A 23375-nucleotide genomic window follows, 5' to 3' on the forward strand; every position below is an offset into this window, starting at 1 on the left:
TCTTTCAGCACTTTAATGCTGGAATCCCCATTTCATAATCAATAACGTTCAGTCTTATGTGCTGAACAAAGCAGTGCAGTAGCAATTCTCTTGGCACTTGAGAACTTGACACAATTCCTACTGTTCATTCAATTGTATGATTACTCTCATTTTTTAAATAAAATTGTGTATTAAGGAATTACATAAAATGAAATAGTAAAGTTCACACATGAAAATTAAAGGGTTTGTAGAACCGTGACATAAATTAATTGTCTCTCTGAAAGTGATGAAATCAACTTGTCTATTAGTCATTACACTTCATTTTTGTTCATGTGTGAATGAAACAATTGCATAACCCACCCTCATAGCTCACATGGTAGAGCATGAGACTCTTATTCCCAGGGTTGTGGGTTCAAGCCCCATGTTGCAGGTGGGGGGTGTGGATCCTGCATTGCAGGGGGTTGGACTAGATGACCCTCATGGTCCCTTCCAACTCTACAATACTTTGAGTCTATGTTTCTATGATATATATCTAGGTACCTTGATATGTAAGAAGTATGTTCTCTTGCTGGGGCTTGTATTCTCCCAGTGCTGTGCCATGACTGGCTACTTGAGTTATCTGGAACTGAGGAGCTGGATGGTGGGGGAAGAGGAGGTTATAGGGGCAGTTACCTTCAGGTTTCCAATGACTCCAATAGGAGAATGAGATCCAGTCCCTTAATTCTTGTGGGTTTAACATACTCAGAGTAGAACCACTGAAATTAAGAAATTTAAGTCCATTGATTTAATTTGGTCTATGCTAAGAGTATGACATAGTTGGACATCCCCCAGAATGTTTTACTTAACACCACCTGTTTCGTTGGTGCTACAGAGGGTGGGAATGAACGCTGAGCTGTCATAGGGTCCCACTTAAGCTCTGCTCCTCCCTTGCCATAGCCCCACCTTGGCCATTTTGTGCCCAGTGAACTGTTGGCTTCATCACAGAGGCAAGGCTATTGCTGCACTGGCACATAGGAGCAATGCTATCATTTTTTGACCTTAGGAGCAATCATATCTCGCTCAGCAGACTTAACTCAAGGATAGGATCACTCTGTAACTCTTCTACTGTATATCTGTGGGAGATTAATGTCTACCAGCCTCATTAAAGTAAGCATCAAAGTGACATTGAGACTCAAATCAGAGCGGACTTTTTCTTGTTATGCGAGACAAGATATAATGTAGCCTTAAAAGAAAGAAATGTTTTGCACACTTTTACATCCAAGGAAAAAATATGCTTTATTGCTATCATTATAATTAATTAGTAAGAGTTCAGCTGTGATCTGAATGCACTTCTGTTAGCCTAGTTGGGATTATTTATTGAGGAGTTTTTGCTATGCTGCATGTCAAGTTCTTTTCACGGTAGTCAAGTCACATAAAAATTGTTCTAAGCAGGAAAATGGTCCTGTTAAGCCTTGCAGAATCATGTCCACGACATGCATCGAATATATATGTGTGTGTTTGTTATTCAGCATTTAATTAGTTCAACGCAAGTGACTATATTTACTTTTCTTCTACATAATTGAGTGAAGATTTTCTAAGTTCTTGGTTATGAACAGAATGCAAAATGCAGTGTTTCTGAAGAATGTGTTTTGTTAGAAAAAGAAAAAGGCACCTGCCAGTGGATTTTTCTTATAATTAGCTCTGAAGAAAAGTATCTGCGTAGTGTACAGTGGTACCTTGGGTTAAGAACTTAATTCGTTCCGGAGGTCCGTTCTTAACCTGAAACTGTTCTTAACCTGAGGTACCACATTAGCTAATGGGGCCTCCTGTTGTTGCCGCGCCACCACTGCGCCATTACTGTTCTCATCCTGAAGCAAAGTTCTTAACCCAAGGTACTATTTCTGGGTTAGCGGAATCTGTAACCTGAAGCGTCTCTAACCTGAAGCATCTGTAACCCGAGGTACCACTGTAGACTAATAAGGCAGTGATATTTCAGGTAAAACGCACAGCTTGTTAAAGATGGATGGCGAGTGACAATAACCTACTGTGTGCAGTCTTGCAAAGGCTGAGATACAAAAGCATCAGATGTGCTAGTTGCTGTTTTCACCAATGAAATTGGGAGATGCTAAATGTTGTCAGTCTCTTCACTCCATTTTCCAATTCCTTTATCTATTTATTTAATTTTTGTTGAATTCATTTAATTATCTGTCATCCCTCATTTACTATGCTGCATTCTAAATTTATTTATTTTTTAAATCAGAATTCAATACATTTCCAGTATTTATAAGTACATTCAGGACATGGGATTACTTTTGAAAATTAAATGCAACATATGGATTATAAATGAGCATGGAGCCCAAGAACTCCAAAACTGAGTTATGCTACCACCAGACTCCTTATCTCTTTGACTTTCAGGGGAGGGCAATTCTCAAGGTTATGAGTAATTAGTATTAGGAATGGAGATAAGGGAGCACCTGGGAAGCAGAAACAAGGAGGTCAGAAGTCAGAGCTCTGCCCACTGAGGCTCTCATGTAGGAGCACCTACCAGGACTGTGAACTCCCAGACTGTTGCTGAAAGCAAATCCCTAGACTCACATGAGCTCAGAGACACCATGTTCCTTAATTCTGTGTTGTCCACCTCACCCTCCCAACCACTACCTTGATTGTCGAGCATAGGGTTGCAGATCTGTGGAGAGGACTCAGGTGGACAGCCATGTTGAGCTGTATTATCTCCTTTAACATGAATAAATCTCTAGTTACTAGGAATGCTGCCCCTGCTTTTTGGAACGGTATCCCTGTTAAGATAGAAAAAGTGCCCACAGCCCATATTTTCAAAAACCAATCCTGTTTCAACAAGTTGGATGTTTGTGTTAGGTGTCCATTTTGTATTGCTTTTAAATCTACCTTTAGCTGTTCTATGATATGTTTGTACATTGCCTTGGGACACATTTAAATGGATATATTAATAATAATAATAATAATGTGGCGTGGGTGTTTGCTCAGCTGTTTCTGTCTTGCTTTTTCCTTGAGCCTTGTGTGTTTACGCTTCTTCGGCAGTCAGGCAGTCAGCTTTTCCCTGATGCAAAGATGTCTGAAAAGATGGTTGATGATAGCATCCATGTCTGAAGCTAACTCGTGCTTAGAGATTAATTATTCAAAATGACGGATGCTTTAAACTGGTGTGATCAATAGTGTTATCATAATACACAGTAAAGGACGAGTCATCGCTGAGCTAGAATGCGGGAATTGGTTTTTAATTTGTTATCAAGGAAATTAAAATAAGCCAAAAATGAACATAAAACACACCCAGCAGAGCCAGGAGACATCAATCGCTATTGCCTTCAATTTCTCCTGCTTCATCCAGGTGATGTTTAGCTTTCTGCTCTTAATTACAATTTTTCATGTTATAAATGCAGTAGTGACCTGGGTGTGACAGCAACATAAAGAACTCCAAGCTGATCCTCGCAGAAAGGGTATTTTGATCTTATTGCCCCCAGAGAGTTCACAAGGAAACTGCTGCCTTTTCCAATGAAGATTGATAACTACTAATGAAAAGCAGAAGGGGGCACCTTTGTCATTACAGTCCCTGTAAGCAAAGCCAACTAATAGAATAGCGGTTCTGACTGTCACTGGCAGTGGTAGCCTTGGCAGAGCATGGGCAGAGGATGTCCCAAGCTATATTAATTCCTATTGGCAGCAATTTTGAAATGGTATGCCTCCACTGACTACTCCCTGAAGAACAGTTCCCTGCAGACTTCAGAAATATTGCTTGCTGTCAAAACAAAGGGACAGAGGAGATGCTGTCATTATGCCTCAAGAAGCATTTCCCATTTACTTTAAGCACTTCTGCTGCTAGGAGAACCAAGCTAGCTATATATCAAAGGATAATGTAGACTTGAGGAGTATGGTCTGGCTGATCAGAAGTCATAGAGCTGGTCTCCAGTTTATATGGTAAAGAAGAAGAGCTCCTAAATGTCAGTCACTGGGGAACAACAATGGAAGAGGGCTATTTCAGGCTTCCCCAGAGCTGACCCTACTATTAGACATGGTGAGGCAGCTGTCTCGGGTGGCAGATGAGGCGAGTGGAGGCAAGGTGTTGGAGGACAGAGCTCTGCTATCCTGTCACCAGGGATGTCTAAATGTCTTCTGTACCTTTGGGGGCACCATCTTATCCTTCTCATTGAGGAAGGGCACCATCTTATCCTTCGCCTTAGGTAGCCCTGGGATTCCCATTGACATCTAGTTGGCCACTGTGGGAAACAGGATGCTAGACTTCATAGGCTTTTAGTCTGATCTGGCAAGGAACTTTTTATGTTCCTTATCTCCTCCCATCCATCCAAGACACAGCATCACATGTGAGATAGACATTCCATGCAGAGTCCCAAATATGCAATGGACAGAACTGTGGGACCATTCTCTACCTTTTTTTTTTTTTTTTTTGAGGAGGAATTGCACAAGTATAACAGACCTGTAATGGAAACTAAAAACGACCTTGGATATGGTAAAAAGCCTAAACCATTTGACTACTGTACTTCATTTTGTTCTACATCCCATCAATATTAATGTGTGATTTGACCAAAAAAAAAGTGCTCTATTAATTAGTTTTCTTCACCTTCATTCTTATAAGTGCATTTGTCATTTAGAGAACATTGTTATGCTGTGTCTCATTCACTACGTTTATGTATACCAAATCACTCAGAAATAACATGTTTTTGGGGGGAGGGGAGGCAAAATCGTATGACACAGCAGCAGTGAGGTTAATGGAACTCTCTGTTACAATTTCATTATCATCTGTCACTCTAAAAAAAAAAATCAAACTTTATCTCAATGTCTTTTTAGTTTTGGCAAATCCCAAGGTAATCATCATTCAATGTTTTATTAATAAGACTGGCAATGGAGGTGATGAGAATTACCCAGCCATGATAGGCAGAGCTTAACATTCCTGCCTACTATAAGACAGTTGCAAAGGGAAAAGGAGAGCTTTGATAAGTGTCTGGACCACCACATTTCAAAGAGGTACCTGAAGCCATACAGTGGTACCTCGGGTTACAAACACCTCAGGTTACAAACGCGTCAGGTTACAGACTCTGCTAACCTCAGGTTAAGAACTTTATCTCAGGATGAGAACAGAAATGGTGTGGCGGTGGCGCAACAGAAGTGGGAGGCCCCATTAGCTAAAGTGGTGCTTCAGGTTAAGAACAGTTTCAGGTTAAGAATGGACCTCCAGAACGAATTAAGTTCATAACCAGAGGTACCACTGTATTTGCAAAGCCACTTACACAACACCTAACAGCACTTCAGTAGATATGGCCAGCTTAATACATTGGAGACAGGTGGGCTATTGTCCTATGATGGTGACACCCAGAATGCACCCAAAGCTTGATTTTTAGAAAGGAGGTTGGGAAGCAAAAAACAAACTTTCCTACAGGCAGTCTCTTAGTTCACAACTGAAGTTTGGAAGGAGCAAATCGAGCCAAAGGCTGAAATACACTGAAAATGCTTAGGGAGGGGAAATATGTGGTGGCCCTCCAGATGGTGTTGGACTCCGACTCCCATCAGCCCCAGCCAGCGTGGCCAATGGTCAAGGATGATGGGAGGTGTAATCCAACAACATCTAGAGGGCACCAGGTTTGCTCATTGTTGCCGTCGGTAAAACAACTAAGCAGAACATGTGCCTATAATACTTCAGTATACTTATTTTAAGAACAATTTTGATTCTACTTGCAAGCTGCCCTGTACTTTGTCATTCTGAAGAGTAAATAGCAGGCTTGAACTTAACATGCTGCACTGTTAGAAAATATACTGCTTTAATCAAATCTGAGCTCTAAAGTTTCTATAGGAGAAGTCACATTTGTACCCCACTCTTCCCCCAGTGAGCTTTGAGGCATGTATTAACAGCCCCCAGTATTAATAGCCCCGTGACACAGGCTAGATTTAGAAATAGTTATTAGTTCAAAGTCACCCAGTGAACTTCATGAATGAGAGGGGATTTGAACCCAGACCTTATCAGTTCCTGACTAGTATTTAAGTCACTGTAGCAAAGGGGCTCTCCTCCAGCTGTTGTTCAACACAGTTCTAAGAACTCCTACTGTTTTGTGCTTCTTTTAAAATGTGCAACATGTTTTCTTCCCTCTAACCTATTTGCAGATGTCACTTTAAACATTATTTTCCAAGGTTTTATTTTTCCATAGAAAACAGATGTCTGCAATTATCTCTGCTTTGACCTCTGAGACTTATCAAAGTCAAATAGGCAATCATCCAATCAGATGAGCTATCATTACCAGAAGAAAAGTAATTATAATCTGAATATGTTTGAACATGATTATTATAAGTCTAAACTGTTGTACTTCTGATTGGGATTGAACTGAAGAAATTATCATTTTATAATTCAAATGATATAACTTCATTTGTTTTTGTAATTTTGAAGAGTAGAGAGCAGAATGATTTAATAATGTAATCCTTTAACTAGGAACAAAGCATGCAGTGATATCTCTAAAGCCACAGAAAGATGTCTTAATTAAAGAAAAGAGCTAAAATCAGACAAACCGCAAAATGAGTGAATGGGGTTCCTGGAAACAATGGGAACACCAAGTACAGAACATTTTCCCCTTCTTCAGATTATCCAGGAACAGCTAAAGCAGTGACACAGGCAAAGGTTTGGATAAACAGGAGTTCTAGTTTAATAGGTTCCATGAGTAGCAAAGATGGCCACTGTATAATCTGGTAGTCTATTCTATTTACATGCTTCTGTAGGGCATCCGAACTAAACATCCAGTGGCCTATGAAGGTCAGCCTTTGTCAACCTGGTATTATCAAGGTATTTTTTTTTTTAACTCTAGGCCAGTCTTTACCAATCTGATGCCTCCAAATGTTTTGGACTACAACTCCCATCAGCCCCAGTTGGCACACTCATGCTGATGGGAGTTTGTAGTCTAAAATATCTGGCAGGCACGTGTTTGGCAAAGGCTGCTCTACAGCATGTAGCCTGGGGGCTGAAAGCGGGGGGGGGGGGAATTCAGTTTAGGTGTAAGCATCTTAGAGGCCACCAAGATCCACATTAATCACCTCGTCATCCCAGTAATGGTTGGATATGTTTCTAGAGCCTCATCATTTAGGAAGGGAATGTAGGAAGCTTTTTCCAGCTGAAAGGCTGCTGTTCGTTTTGCATAACCTTCCAGGGGCCACATGCCAGTGGTGGGTGGGGCCAGAGACAAAATGGATGAAACAATGAATATAAATTTTAGCTCTGTGCAGTGGGTTACTTTTGCACATACTCCTACCGTGCTCTCTATTTTCCTTCCAAGGAAGTGAGAAGCATGATCAAGGACAAATTCCAGCCAGGCAGAAAGACTGGATGAGGAAGGGCTCAGAAGGGTGCATGGCCTATGGAGGGTCCCAAGAGTAAGATACAGAGACTTGGAGGCATTTGGCCCTTGGGCCTGGGGTATTAATGTGCATTTTCAGATGTTCCATCACTGTCACCGCCAGTTCTTCTCAACTCCCTCACCAAAGCCTCTTAACATAGGTTGCAATGCAGGCAAAGTAACAGTATTTTTAGGTCTAAATGATTTCAGTGAGAGAATTAAGCATATCCTTAAATATTTTCCATTGAGTTTGGTGTTGTTGAGAAGTGCCCTTTTGTATAGGTCTGAATTCTGTATCAGACCATCAGCATAGTGGAACCACAATTAAGTCAACCTTATGATCATATTATTCAGAACTTTATTCCAGAGATCAATCTATTGCCCATGCTCTTAATGATAGTTGTGAGCTTCAGTTTTTACATACTCAAGCCTACTCCAGGGACCATATGGAACAGATTTTGCAGTAGCATCCTTTTGACCACAGTGCTAAGCGGGCAGGGAATACAAAGGTGGCTCTACTGTCATATCCAATACAAGCTTGAGCTGACAAGGCAGAAGGAAGATGGCAGGGAAAGTAGTGAATAGCACCAGCATTTTTTCTCCGCACTAAAGGCAGTGCTGTAACCCCGACCCCACCCCACCCCCACCGCCTGCATACCAGGGATATTCCAGCTATCCACCCTGAAGTCTCAGGTTTCATGTTTATTTTTTATTTTTAAGTAAGTTTTTCTTCTTTTTAAAAGACTTGTGCTGATAAAAGCAAAAAGATGCAAACAGGATTCTGCCCAGTAGTCGACTAAGAAGCATCTCATCTTGCCTTCCAGAGTTCTGGGTGCAGAGACACCAGAACAACTGGCAAGCACTAAACTATCCTTATCATTCATGTTTATCAAAATGTAATTGGGTATGGTTAATATTTAGTGCAGTTAAACGACTTTGAACATATAGTCAGAGGCATACCTTGGGCTACCTTGTGCACTAGGCAAGGAGCTGTATCGGTGCTCCCACACACATGAGGAGCTGTATCAGTGCCCCCCCCCCCATCACTTGCTCCCTTGACAATGAGATATATTGGTGCGTTCCCCCCCCCCCCCCCCAAAGCAGCAAAGTGGCCCAGGGAGCATGTGAATGGGCAGGCAGTCTCCTAGCCACTTCAAACCAGAGTGGAGAGGTGTAGTTTTTGCACACACACACCCAGGCCTATGCCATTGGTGGGGACCAACCTGGGCAACCCCTACATACGAATATTGGTCAGGTCATGGAACACAGATGAAATATACTCAGAGTCACAAAGTGATTTCAGGCTCTTTATTCAGCTCATAGTGGTGAGGAGGAATGAATGGAAGTCCCCTCACAGTATCTGCTTTATATACATTATTTACACAATGGGCTGCACATGATTGGCTAATTCCGGAATTCTACTGTAAGCCAATCAGGTTGTGGATTCACTTCTATCTGGAGCAGGATTGGGTGGTTCCTGCCAACCAATCATACTGCTGCATTGTTCTAGGACCAATCAGACTGCTGCATTCTGAATCCTATTGTTCTAGGACCAATCAGACTGCTGCATTTTGGATCCTATTGTTCTAGGACCAATCAGACTGCTGCAGTTTGGATCCTATTCAACTCGTACATAACAACAGACATCACTGGCTCCTGACAGAACCATCAGTGGTTCTGATTGGTTCTGGTTGAGGTACCGCCCCCACCTTCTCTAGGGCTCTGTATGACCAGAAGTGAGAAAGTTCAGGCCACAGAGTTTGTGCTGTTAGCTGCCTCAGAGGGCTCCATCACTCTATATTAAGCAGTATCTCATTTGTTTGTTTTAGTATTTTAAAACTGCAGACTGCCTTGAGTGCCTTGGCAGAAAGGCGGTATATAAATGCAGCAAGTAAACAAACAAACAAAGCCATGAAAGGTCACAATTCTTAAAGTTCTGACCATTCTTCATTCATTTCACACACACCAGACTCTTCCTGCCCTTAAGGCCCCTCCCCAGGTTTGACTAAAGGGATCCACCAAGTTATTGTGCTTACATGACAGTAGTGTGGACAATAGCATGTGCCATTGTAGCAGAGTAATTAGAATGCAATTGGGGAGCACTTCAGAGTAGATGAGCAGATAAGTCCTCCATTTCCTAATGCCTGCTAATTTGGTGGAGCTGCTTGCAAGTTTTCAAGCCAGAATGAAGACTCATCATCTTTGACAACTGATAACTCACCATTAATGATTTAACATGTAGTAAATAAAAATTTTATTTGTAGATTCAGGTAGGTAGCCGTGTTGGTCTGATGCAGTTGAAATAAATTTAAAAAATTTAAAAAATTGTCCAGTAGCACCTTAGAGACCAACTGCTGTGTATCTGAAGAAATGTGCATGCACACGAAAGCTTATACCCAGAACAAACTTAGTTGGTCTCTAAGGTGCTACTGGACAATTTTTGAATTTTATTTGTTTGAATTTTTGAATTTTATCTGTAGCGATGGACTGACCACAACAACTTCTTGTTCAATGTGAAAGGTCAAAAAATGAGTCAGGTAACCCACTTTTCAAAGCATGCTCATAAATCTCTTCCATTCCAACATATCTCATCATTTTCTGCTTAAGAAATTCAGCTTTATGATTTAATTAACCTTTGGTTATTAAAGAGAACCAGTATAGGATGCTTCTTGTGGGCTGTGTGAAAAAATAAATTTAATATCACCAAGAGGTCAAGATTCAGACCACACTTTGGTCAGAAAAACAGCAATAGTGCTTCATTATTCACCTCAATTTGAAATTACTATGGCTTCATTTTCACTGGGATGGTAAACTTATGTCTGGGTTGTGCCACTGTAGATTGCAAGAAGAGGCTTGTATCATTTAATACTCCAAACATGCAAACAAACAAATCCCTCCATATAGAAAGCTAGATTCTAGGCCAGCCTTTCCCTGACATACTAATTTATTTTTATTGATTGATTTATTATTTAATTTCTATACTGCTTAATATATTTAAAATATCTAAGCGGTGTTAAAAAAAAAAAAAAGGAAGCAACAACAGACAACTGTTGTATTTTTGTATGAAGGAAGTAATGTGAGCCGCCTCCTGCTACGGTACTGTCCAGACACAAGTTTGGTACCTCAGTGAGAAACAAACTTATTTCTTGTTAGTATAAATAATTCACTCAATTGTTTGGAGTCAATATAATTCACATCCTTGTATTTTCTGAGCTACAACAACATAAACATACTAATTCTAAGCCAGGGATTGCCAGTGTGGTGCCATCTGGGCATTGTTGAGCTCCAGTTCCCAACTGTAGAGTCAGAAGGGACCACGAGGGTCATCTAGTCCAACCCCTTGCAATGCAGGATTTTTTTTGCCCAATATGAGACTTGAATCCACAACCCTGAGATTAAGAATCTCATGCTCTGCCAACTGAGCTATGCCACATACATTGGCTACCCTTGATCTAAGCTCTTTGGCGTGTATCACATTAAGTCACACTCTGATTAGACTCATTGAGATCTATGGGCATAAGTTGGCCATTGCTAACTTATCCATACATTTCTGTAGATCTACTCTATGAATTAATGGGATACAGCCCCATGATTCTGGTTGCATTTCCCTTATGTATTTATTCATTAAAATGGTATGTTCTTCTTTTTGAACATACCTTCAAAGTAACTGCTGAGTTGTGACATAATAACATTACAATCAATATAAAACAATCCTGCTTGAATCAGGTTTCTCACAGGCATCTGGTTGGCCAGATCCTGAGAACAGGATGCTGGACTAGACAAGCCAGTGGCTTGATCCAGCAGGCTCTGCTCATGTTCATCAGTAAATGCCACTTGTACTCTGAGTTTACTATCTGAAACTGCTTTAGTTCAAGAGCTCCAGGACACTACAAATTTAGAGCATTACAATTATGTAATTTCAGTTTCCCTTAGCAACAAGAAGAAATTAACAATGCAAAGCAATGTAGGATCCCAGTTTGGGAAAGACCAGCTGGGAGATATGGAAACTTCCTGCAGCCATAACTGCCATGGAAATACTTTTAAGTTGAGCAGGAACCTTGGCAAATTAAGGGATTGTCTAGGCTAGGGTTTGATCACGTTTATCCTGTTTGGGTTTGCTTTTTCTCCAAAGGGAGTAATTTAGGTTTCTGTAATTTGGGGGCATTGCATTTCTTTCACTGTAACATTTACATGTCTTATACTCTTCCTTTTATCTTTGCAAACTTATTATTTCATAAAAATTTGTGTGATCTCAGATTATGTTAACACTCTCATGCTTATAGCTTTAACCTCCCACTACTTAAGGAGGTTTCAGAAAGACCCTAGCCAACTTCTAGAGGCTGTTTGACCTGGTATATAAAATTTAAATCTGGTTTGCTTGTGCAGTTTTCTGATTTTGTGCAAATCTGAAGAATCAAAAGAAGGAAAAAATGTATATAAGCATAGCTCCTCTGTTCAGGAGCACACCACAATTAGCGACGAGCATAGCCAGAAAACAAATGAAACCACTGAGGAAGTAATGGGCATGGAATAGGGAGCTGCAGAAAGTTACAAGTTATTCACCCACCCCAAAGCACTGAGACAATTTTTCTGTGACTCCAAATGGAGCAACTTGGAGACTGATTGTCCACAATTTAGCAGATTATTCATGCCTGAATTTTACAGGAGATAAGCATCAAGATTGGTGTTGGCCAGGGGTGCCAACCTGAATATAATATTGGGAGAGCCTAGGAAAGCCCCGCCCAAATAATCAGTCACATGACACAGTACACACACTATTTGCATGGCAATGCCAATCAACTTTGGGGGGGGTCAGTCCCCTCAAATATTTTCTTGGGGGAGCAAAAGACCCCTCGGCCCCCTAGGAGCTGGCTCCTATGATGTTATCTGAGGGTAACTGAAGGCGAAAACACAGTAAACTCTGGTGTGGACAAGGTGTAAGCCCAGTGCGTAAAACCAGCCTCCCTACTTGTATGTCATCACAGTGCATTCCATATTATTTTCCACATCAGAAAGAGATGGCACTGTAGTGATGAAAGATATATCTCTGTGTTTTAAAGATGAACACAGTGTGAGTAGAAATTATATTTAATTCATTGGGGTGGGGTGTGGAATCAGGAATGTTTTAAGAAGCAGAATTCTGGAAAAGAAAACTGAGACGAGTTTGACATACTTTGCAAGTAAGAGGTTTTGCTTTTACTCGGAATTCCGAAGTGAGCTTTTGTAAACCTTTCAGATGCCTAGGGGGAAAGCGGGGGTCTTTTGTCCCCTGGAGACCATGATCCACTTAAAATTCACCCAACATGACTAGCTCCCGTATCCTTGCAGTAATTGTGTTTGGCCAGTAGATGGCGCAGCTGCAGCAGGTAGCAGCAAATCTGTAGGGACACTCCTAAAGCATTCAAAACAACGGAGCAGCCCAGCTCCCTTGACTCCCCCTTTGCTTGTCAGCAGCTGGACGCCTGACAGGGACTGGGGAAAAGAGCAGCATGGGAAGAAGGAAGAGGAATGGCGCTGAGCCAGCGTTCAACACAAAGAACCAGCAGCAGGTTGAGACTTTTTCCTGCACAGTGTGTTTCCTGCTGCTGACAGCTCCAACTCAAGGTGGAGAATGGGGACCCCTCTGCCTCTTTCAGGGCACAGCTTCAGGATCCTAAAACCTACAGCAGTCAGGATGGTGCCAAAAGGGTGTAAACAAATACGGGTGCATGCTTGTAAGAACAAAGAAAGGCAGAAATTCCAGGGGACCTCCTCAGTCCTTCACTTTTGAGATGGAGGACATAATTCATGCCTGGGACTAGACTTGGATTTGCTTTTTAATGTCCAGGTTCATGGCCCACAGCTCAGTGGTAGAGTGCATCTGCTTTGCATGCCAAAGATCCTGGGATCAGTCCCCAGCATCTACAGGCAGGGCTGGGAGAGAACCCAGTCTGGTACACTGGAGAGCCACTGCCAATCAGTGTTAGACAACCCTGATAATGTAGCTTCCTGTCTTCCTAAGAATGTTTTTAAATGTGTACAGAGTGCCTTCATGCAGGAGCAGACAGTGACTGCAGACATCTCCATCACTTACAGAATGAAGGAGAATGGCCTTTTGGAGGGGCTTGAACCCAGGGTTGCCATATTCCAAAAAGTAAAAACCAGGACACCCCTAGCTGAGCTTTTTTTTAGATAACCCCCAAATTGTTGAGCTTTTTCTTCTTCTTCCAGAAACTACTTGTCTAAGATCCAGGAGAAAGTGCCACCTTTCGGAAATCCCTCCTGAACGTCAGTTCCACCTTTGAAATCCCGGTAATGTAATGCAGCGCTACTTGAACCTGACATCTTTGAAATTAAGCACTGTCTGTCTCCACTTGAAATCTATCTATTCCCTGCCTTTTCAGAATAGACTGAGTATTCAGCAAAGTAACTGTGTGAGAATAGGATATGGAGAAACGTGGGGAAGGGCTGTAGCTCAGTGGTGGAGAACTCTGCCTTGCATGCAGAAGGCCCCAAATTGAACCCCAGGCATCCTCAGGTAGGAGATGTCAGGAGAGCTGCTGCCAGTCAGTGTAGAGAACACAGAGCTGAATGGGCCAGTAAAAGTAAAGGGACCCCTGACCATTAGGTCCAGTCGTGGCCGACTCTGGGGTTGCAGCGCTCATCTCGCTTTCTTGGCTGAGGGAGCCGGCGTACAGCTTCCGGGTCATGTGGCCAGCATGACTAAGCCGTTTCTGGCGAACCAGAGCAGCGCACGGAAACGCCGTTTACCTTCCCGCCGGAGCAGTACCTATTTATCTACTTGCACTCTGAAGTGCTTTCGAACTGCTAGGTTGGCAGGAGCAGGGACCGTGCAATGGGAGCTCACCCCGTCGCAGGGATTCGAACCACCGACCTTCTGATCGGCAAGTCCTAGGCTCTGTGGTTTAACCCACAGCGCCACCCACGTCCCTTGAATGGCCCATTAGGACTGGCTTAATATAAGTCAACTTCCCATTTTCCTATGTGCCAACATACTTAGAGTTGCCAACTATATTTCCATTCCGTGTTTTTTTTTAAAGGTTGTGTATGACAGAACTCGGAAACACAGCTTCATCTGCCAAACTTCAGCTGGTCAACAGCACAGTGCAAGCTGCTTGCCAGACAAAAATAATAGCAACCTCAAGTGCAGTGACACAAAGGTGCTTTGCAAAATGTTTTTAAATTGTCTATATTGTACTGCAACCAGGAAACACTAAACAGAGATCAGAAACATGTGAGCTAAGTGCCCACTACCTGGGAATGGGGCTGCAACTCAGCAGGAGAGCATCTGCTTAGCGTGAAGAAAGCCTCAGATTCAATCTCCAGCTTCTCAAGTTAGCGCTGGGCATGTCCTCTGTCTGAAACCCTAAGGAACCATACTGCCAGTCAGTGTAGGCAATGCTGAGCTCAATGGGTTAATGACTCCTGTTCCTAACACACAGCGGAGGAATTATGTGCAGCAATTGTCACAGTACAATCCTAACCATGCTACTCAGAAGTCAGACCTACTGTTTTCAGAGAGCCTTACTTCCAGGTAAGTGGGGATGGGATTACAACCTAACATCTGTTCTTAGATGATTCATTTATAGCAACACATTGCAAATACTCTTCCAGTCTAGTTCACATGGGATGGGAGACATTAAAAGAAGAATCAAGTTAGGAAACTTTGCTATGAGCAGAAAAAGTCACAGGCCATAGCTGGGTGGAAGAGAACCATTAATAAATGTGAAACTCTGAATTAAGATTCCATCTCACATTAGACAGAACACGAATTCAATCTTACTCCTTTTTACAATGAATGTAATATTGCATCAGAATAAATACAGTGTCTTATGAGTCGCTTACAGAGTGCACTATTGCTACCAGGTATGCTTCCAAAATAAGAAAAGGGGGGGGGGGACTTACTTTGTCTGACCTAGTTCAGTCGCCATCATCCCCATCCATTTATAATCCCTGGACTCCCAGTATCTTCAACATGGTACCTATTTTACAGTGTATAAAATTTACACCATCAAGCAAAATCCCAGTCTATATCTACAGGACTCTGAATCTCCTTTTAAATAAGACATTAGTAAGCATCACATCAGAAAACCTTCCATTAATACTGCTTCGGATCTCCTGTCTTACAGAGCCAGTGATTGAATTCTCTACCCCCGCAGGAAAAATTAAAATATGACAGATAATATTGTCTTCTCTCAGTGATTCTGTTTTCTGCTGAGACTATCATAAGGAGTGCTGTGTTACTTTTCTCTGAAAACAACACAGACGAAAATAACACAACACTTCATTTAATGTCTAGTTGCCCAGAGTCCATTGCAGCCAAGAAATGGTTCATGACCTCAGGGCATTTTTTGTCAACAATAGTCATGGCCGTTACAGGTGTGGCATGGGAGGGGGGTATTTATTTACTTTTGTTTCTGCTCACCTCTAGAGGCTGGGAAGAAGTTAGGCAATTTTGTCCATAGTGAGGTTAATGGGTCCTACTGTCAAATTAGCACCGATTGTGGCTGCTCATAATGCGTGCAAAACCTGCAATGTGCAGCTTGCGCCAAGTAATGGTGGAACTGGTGACCCTGTAGATGCAGTTTGTCTACCGCTCTCATCATCCCCGTTCATTGGCCATGCAGGCTGGGGCTGATGGGAGTTGGGAGTCCAGGGCCGTGGGTTCCCTATAGCCACACTAACTCCTATTATCTATGGGTGCATGCATTTGCTGTCCCATAGGTCAATTACTAGGGCCAGAGGAAGGAAACCACAAACAGGAAAAGTTAAACACCATCCCACTGGCCCTAAAACAGAACCTCCAGCACATGGGATCAATTCTCCAATTTCCTTGCCCTAGTTAATCTTGTTCAGGGTTGCAGTGCAAGATAATGATCCTGGCATGCTGGGGGAGAAGGGGTTTTGCTCCTTGCTCTGAAAATTCTCCACCTCTGCTATAGAAATGCACCCACTCTATCATAGGCCTGCTGTAAGAATTTCTGTTCAGAGTCAGGCTCCTAGTCCATCTCGCTCAGTCTTCTGCGCCTGCCCATAAAGAGCCAGGCAGGCAAGCCAACAAGCCGGAAGGGCATCGTCATAATATCTTCCACCTGCTGCTTATTCCCCAGTGCCTGGTAGTCCAAAGTATAATGCCACTGAACAGGAAGCTTGCAGAAATAGTGCCAACAACAAGGAGGCTGAGTGCTTATGTTGGTTACAGCAGAGTCACCCTGACTTGGCAGCAAGTGCCGCAGAAGGAGCTTGCACGGCCTGTGTTTTAAGCAAGCCAGGCAACACCAGGAGAGCAAAGGCAGATTCCAGAGAGGTGGCAGAACTGCCTTGTCCACTTAACACCTCTGTTGGTACAGCAAACACTGGGAGTCACTGCTCTTGTTTACTGAAATATTGAGAGGGCTTCCTGCAGCTTATCCACTGTAGCAAAGCCCGGAATGGGGAGGAGGGACGGGTGGGGGGTGGCTTTCAGTCTCTGGGCATGAAGATTCTGTTTGGATTGCTCTCAGACAACCCTTAACAGCTGGTTATAATTATGTGCTGCAGCTTCAGAGGAAGTCGCTGGCTGTGGGGAGTGTGCAGCGCTTGGCTGCAGATCAGCTGCTCTTAAGGGTACAGCTGAGAGATGGAGACTCGGAACAGTGGCACTGAGTGGAGGGGAGGGGGGAAGTCTAATTATCTGCCACTTGAGAGCAGGGCTCCCTTGTTGAGTCATTACATGTTGGTGAGAGTCCCTCAGCATACATATACCCTAAACGATGTTCGAATGAAGGAAGGGCCAGGTTTGGCTGCCAGGAATCTGTACCATGGAGGATTGAAACTTTTATAAAGAACAGAATCATCTGCTTCTATCTGAGAGTTTTGTTTTATTTTTCTAGCCTGTGATTTGATTTAAAGCTTTTGGAAGAAGGGAGAAAATATCCTAGTAGGGAGATGATGTTGGAATAGTGACTTCTGGCCTTAATGTTTCAAACTGCACATCTATGAACAGAGCTCATGAAAATGCAGCTCTTTTGATTCTCACCAAGGTTCCTAAATACTTTCCTGCACTTAATTTTTCCTTAGGTTTATCTCCCCACCGCCCACTCCCTCACTATCCCACTCTGTGTTTCACACTGAATTGTTGGAAGGTGCAATCCTATACCTTTATGCCTGGGAATAAATTCTACTGAACATAATGGGGCTTACTTCTGAGTAAATGTGTGTAGGATTGCACAATAAATCTCTGAAGCAAGATTTTAAATAGTTTGGCCCACTTGTCCAAGATCATTTTAAAACCAGGCATTATTGGTAACTCTTAAAATTCTATTGACACTCTGCTTTATATTGCAAATTGGATGGAAGATAAGAGTGTTACACACAGCTCTAGTTTCGAATGGCAGAATCCTATACGTGTCTACTGAAAAGAAAGCTTTGTTGAATTCTACAGGACTTACTCCCAGGTAAGTGTGCATAGAACTTCACACTAATTGCACAAGCCTAACTATGTCTACTCAGAAAGGGGTGTACTCCTGGGTAAGTGAGGTTAGGACTGCAGCCTAAATCTCTACAAATCAGTATATCCAGTAGAAGTGATTAGTGAATCATTTATGTAGTTCCTAGGGTTGATCATGCAACATGAATTCTGTTAATAAAGAATGTAACTAAACTGTACTACAGAGACATACTGTTTCTTAAATTGCTTTCTAAAAGTTTTATTGTAATAACAATGAAATATGTTTTTGATTATGCAATAAATTAATAATGCTGTATGTTAACATTCCAGGTAACATTGAACATTTTTAAACAGTTGCTTATAAAATAAAATGTAATATACATTTTCCTGTGGAATTACATGGTATTTAATGAGTTTTATTCATGGAAGACAACAGTTGTGCTTGCACATCATTGTAAACAATAGTTATTTATTTTCTGTGAATATGCAGGTGGCATCCACTTTGCTGCTTCCCAGCTTGACCAGGAGCAACAAACCACAATACCTGGCTTAGTTACAACATACATGGAATTTGGAGCCCAGCTGTTTTCATATCATTGTCTGCTTCACTAAGTTATTTGCTTTTTAGCTATGTAGTTTGAGATGTTTTAATCACAGATTTGTAATGGGTGTATTTTACTGTGTTCTGAACTGCCAATAATAATTATGTAATTTAAGTGTTACTTGTGAATCAGGGATCATGGTTTGTTTCTCTCAAACAAACCATGATCGGTAAGCCCAATAACAAACCTTGTTTCCACAGTGGCCTGGTTTGCATAGCACAGCAAGTAAAAATATGGCTTCCCAGGACTGTGCAAAGGATGGACTCCTGGAGAGTAGCTTCTAGTCACTTTGCTCTTCCTCAGTCCTTTTTGCTCCCACATTGTACTGAACTAAGTCAAATTCTTGCTGTGTTATCCAAACCGAGTGCCAGTGTGGTGTAGTGGTTAAGAGCGGTAGACTCGTAATCTGGGGAACTGGGTTTGCATCTCCGCTCCTCCACATGCAGCTGCTGGGTGACCTTGGGCTAGTCACACTTCTCTGAAGTCTCTCATCCCCACTCAACTCACAGAGTGTTTCTTGTGGGGAAAGAAGGGAAAGGAGAATGTTAGCCGCTTTGAGACTCCTTCGGGTAGTGATAAAGCGGGATATCACATTCAAACTCTTCTTCTTCTTCATGGTTAAGCACTGTCCTCACTGGCCATGTGATCGTCTCATGCAGGCTAAGTCATGTTATATGCTTTATGATTTACCATTATGAGCAAATCTGGCCATACTCTCCATTGCAACCACTTACAAATCCAGTTATGATTGAATTTATTTAATAACCTAGTAATCTCTGTTAACAAAGTGTTCAACTTAGTTGGTCTCTAAGGTGCTACTGGAAGAATTTTTTTATTTTGTTTCAAAATGTAAGTTTACAGGAGCAAATGAGATTGCTACATGCATAACTGGGAAAAACAAAACACAGTGACTAGTGATTTCTCTTTAAAAGCTCTCCTGAGCCTGAAATAAATATTACTTCCTCACTGGCAAAGTACAGCATAGCTAAAAGCTCAGCTGGGTGCATGGCCAACCCAAGGCATTGCATGCTGCCTGTTAAGTACACAAGTTTGCAAGGAAAGCTAGCTTTTGTCCTGCTATTCTTCTTGGTGTCCTTCAACACAATTCTTTTCAGCATCTCCCAAAGCCTCACTGCTAGAGTATGTGTAGTGGTCAATAAATGTATTGTGGATGCCTCTGAAAAGGTTTACTCAACAAACAGTAGCAGAACTGTTATATTGCACCAACAATTCACATAGAGTTGTTTTGAAGTTGGTTCTAGGTGGAACAGCTGGAGGCATCTTCTAATCTTCAACACAAAAGATTAAAGCAGCTACAAGGCTATAAACAAGCAGCTGAGAGCCTTTGTTATAATGGCTAAGAGCATAAAATCAGCTGTGAGTAAGACCTATGAACTAGCCTGCGCATCCTTTACCAGCATTGAAGTAAGGCATCACCTTTGTGGAATTTCGCTAGGTAAGTGTTGACTATCTTACAGATTCCTCCGTAAATGGAAAAGATAAGAGCTTGGCAGACTCGGGTCACTGTTATTTCTCACATTTACAATCCACCCTTTCCTCTCCAAAGGGTCCCATGATGGCATTACAGGAGGATGACTCCTCACAACTATCCGTTCAGGGAGATTAGATTGGCAGTATGTGACTGAGTAAAGTGCATCCTATGAGCAACGTGGGAATTTGAACTCGGGTCTCACCAGTTCAAGTCCTTCACTCTCACCACCATGTTCATTGTTTATTAGAGTAGCACAGTAGAGCCAAAATGTACTTTTTTAAAAAGCAAGTTTCAGCATTTACAAAGCTATGATTGGTTCCCACTCTCTCTGCTTTTAGAAAAACTATCAAGGCACATCTTTTTTTTAGTTTGGCCATTTAAAATTGCTTTTAGTAGTACTGTTGCTTATAATGTTTTTAACGGTGGTTATTGTTGGTTTTAAGATTGATTCTGCATTACTCCCCGTGTGTCCATTTGAAAACAGATGTAGGCAGTCCCAGCAGTTGGGGGGGGGGGCTGCATCCACAACTTCCCAATTATTTTGTGTGCGGACATAGACCAAGATAATAATCACACATTCTTCTTCATTCACCTGGGACATGTGCAGGAAAGAAAAGGCTTATATTACCTAACCAAAGGGAGTTTTCAAATGTGTATCAAGCAACCACACCCTCCCTTGTGGATGCAAGATCTAGAATAAATCCAGATTAAAAGCATGTAGATGACAAGCACAAACTATTCCAGATTTAGAAAAGCTACACTTTTGTCCAAATGGGTCAGTATGTACACAGTCTCAGTCTTTAAGTTGCCACAAGGCTCTGTTTTCTCTGGAAAAATGCCTCTCCTTAAACACAGACAATAAGTATTATGTTCACAAGTGTAGATTTAACAAAAAGACTGAATCAGATTGAGCGTTGTTTAGTAATAAACACACACACACAACTGATTAAGAGGTACCGGTATGTGTTTTTTAATTCTGTTTCGTGGGGTTCTGTTTTTTAACAGTTATTGGGTGAAAACAAATTCAGTGACCCCCCCCCCCCATTCTCTACCGAAATATTACTGTCATTTGCTATGATAACTGTCAGACAATAATTCTGTGTTGCCATGTGCCTAAGTATACAGGCATTTATTTACTTAAGCTTCCAACTTTAGGAAATTCTAATAAATGTAAAATTACCTTGTTGCATTTGTTTTATTGTTACATGCTATGGGCAAGAAAAGGCTGTGCAAACAAAATTAAGTTAAAACAGAATTTCAGTCAATAAAAGCCACATAAACCCTCCATTCACAGCTCATACTGTTAAACTGGAGGCAAGGCTTCTAAAGAATTCGGTTGTTCTCCCCATCCCGCCCCCCTGCCCAACTAAATAAGTTTCACAGAATTTCAACAGATGTCTTTCATAGACATTACAATAGACCACTTTTCTACTACAAGGTGATCTTCTATCACTTTCTCCCCACATCTACAAATACCCAGGTCATGCCCCCCACTGGCCCTGAATTGTGATAATATATCTTCCTTGCTTGGATGGGGAGAGGCGTTTGTTCATCTACGTTTGCATAGCTCGAATGTAGCCTATTGTACAAAAGTAAGAATCACACCTGTTGCTCCACCCACTTTATCCTTTGACCGCACCCACCACTGGAATTCAGGTGCTGAGAGGTTGTGCGTGTGGGATTTCATCAGCAGATTGATGACTAAAGCAGGGGTGAGGAAGCTTTGGCCCTCTGTATATCACTGAACAGGGACGCGGGTGGCGCTGTGGGTAAAACCTCAGTGCCTAGGACTTGCTGATCGTAAGGTCGGCAGTTCGAATCCCCGCGGCGGGGTGAGCTCCCATCGTTCGGTCCCAGCTCCTGCCCACCTAGCAGTTCGAAAGCACCCCTAAGTGCAAGTAGATAAATAGGTACCGCTTTATAGCGGGAAGGTAAACGGCATTTCCGTGTGCGACATTGGTGCTGGCTCGCCAGTGCAGCTTTGTTACACTGGCCACGTGACCTGGAAGTGTCTTCGGACGGCGCCGGCTCCCGGCCTCTTGAGCGAGATGAGCGCGCAACCCTAGAGTCGGTCATGACTGGCCCGTACGGGCAGGGGTACCTTTACCTTTTATATCACTGAACTACAGCTCTCATCAAGTATGGTCAATGGCTAGGGTTGCTGGGAGTTGTAGTTCAGTAACATCTGGAGGGCCAAAGATTCCCCACCCCTGAACTAAAGCTTTAGGTTGCAGTACTGCTCCTTTCACATATGTGCATACATGCAGGGAGCAGGTTATGGTGGATTTTTTCTGAGGAGCAATGCTTACTTTGGTTAAAAATAAAAAAGTGGTGTTGGTACTCATCTCTTGATAAAAGTGCTGTAGGTGCCAGCACAAAATAATTGCCCTAGGTAGCAAAAAATAGGTGACTGCACCCCTAAGTAGCCTGTGGGTAACTGTAATTCTAAGTGGCCAAGCAAAGCCATCCTCTTCCAATCCATGCTATGTGTGTGGTGAGGCACTACCATGCCATGCGCCCTATAGCAGGGATTGTAAAGAAGAAGCAAAGATCACCAGTGTGGAAGCAATGATTCTTCATCATCAACTTCACTGGACTTATCATGTTGTTCGGATGCCTGATTATTGTCTTCCAAAGCAATTACTCTATTCTAAACTTCAAAATGGAAAGTGTAATGCTGGTGGTCAACAAGAGGTTTAAAGACTCTCTCAAGGCAAATCTAAAAAAATGTGGTATAAATACAGACAACTGGGAAACACTGGCCTGCGAGTCTCCAATTGGAGAACAGTCTTTACCAAAGGTGTCGTGGACTTTGAAGACACTCAAACTCAGGACGAAAGGGAGAAACAGGACGAAAGGGAGAAATTAGAGACTTTAAAGGGAAAATCTAAATTGGCTTGAACTTGGCTGAAAGCGGAGAGACGTGGAAGCAGGAAGTCCGTCTTCCGCAGCCATTGAACTTGAAAAAAGCAATCAGCTGGAGGAGTGGAGGCTGAAAGAAAGAGATCCTAAGCTTTACAGATCTAAGCATCTATTGAACTTGCATCTTAAAGTAAAGACTTTAAGCTAAAGATTTGGGATTATTACTTGCACTTGACTTTCCTCCTTTTATTGGATTACAAATTAGAAGGTGAAACCCAGAGTCAGGAGCTGCCTGAGCACTAAGGGAGCTGTCAGTACTGCAGACTTGGATACTGTATATTGGAACTTGAAACAATCTGAGGGTTTTGAGACCTTTTAAATTTGAAACACTCTTTTTGGAGATAAATAAGCACTGTCTGTAACAAAGTGACCATTTATAAACTCTGCTAAACATTTGTATTTGAAGGTTCTTGGACATTAAATTAGACTCTGAAAGACATTTTAAGCTCCCTCTAGAGGATTGGATTAAAACAGTGACTTTACATGCACATTTTACTTTCGATTCCCTTGTTGTCTGCTTGCTCTGGACCTTTCCATTCCCATGGGAATAACTCAGTGTGACCTTGACTGACAGATAACGTTGGAATGAGTGGCACAAGAAAAAGAGG

At 42.2% G+C, this 23375-nt stretch overlaps 1 long non-coding RNA gene across 1 annotated transcript in view; it reads left to right on the forward strand.

Annotated features, from left to right (window-relative positions):
- LOC308485901 overlaps nucleotides 1–18075 on the forward strand; it is a 35489-nt gene extending 17414 nt beyond the window's left edge. Inside the window, exons 2-3 of the long non-coding RNA XR_013990838.1 lie at nucleotides 13533–13613; nucleotides 14363–18075. This is a non-coding gene — a long non-coding RNA (uncharacterized lncRNA). The remainder of the gene's footprint in view (nucleotides 1–13532; nucleotides 13614–14362) is intronic.
- Nucleotides 18076–23375: the final 5300 nt, after the last annotated feature.

This window comes from Podarcis pityusensis (genome assembly GCF_964106645.2).
Source record: "Podarcis pityusensis genome assembly, chromosome: 9".
NCBI classification, from domain to species: Eukaryota; Metazoa; Chordata; class Lepidosauria; order Squamata; family Lacertidae; genus Podarcis; species Podarcis pityusensis.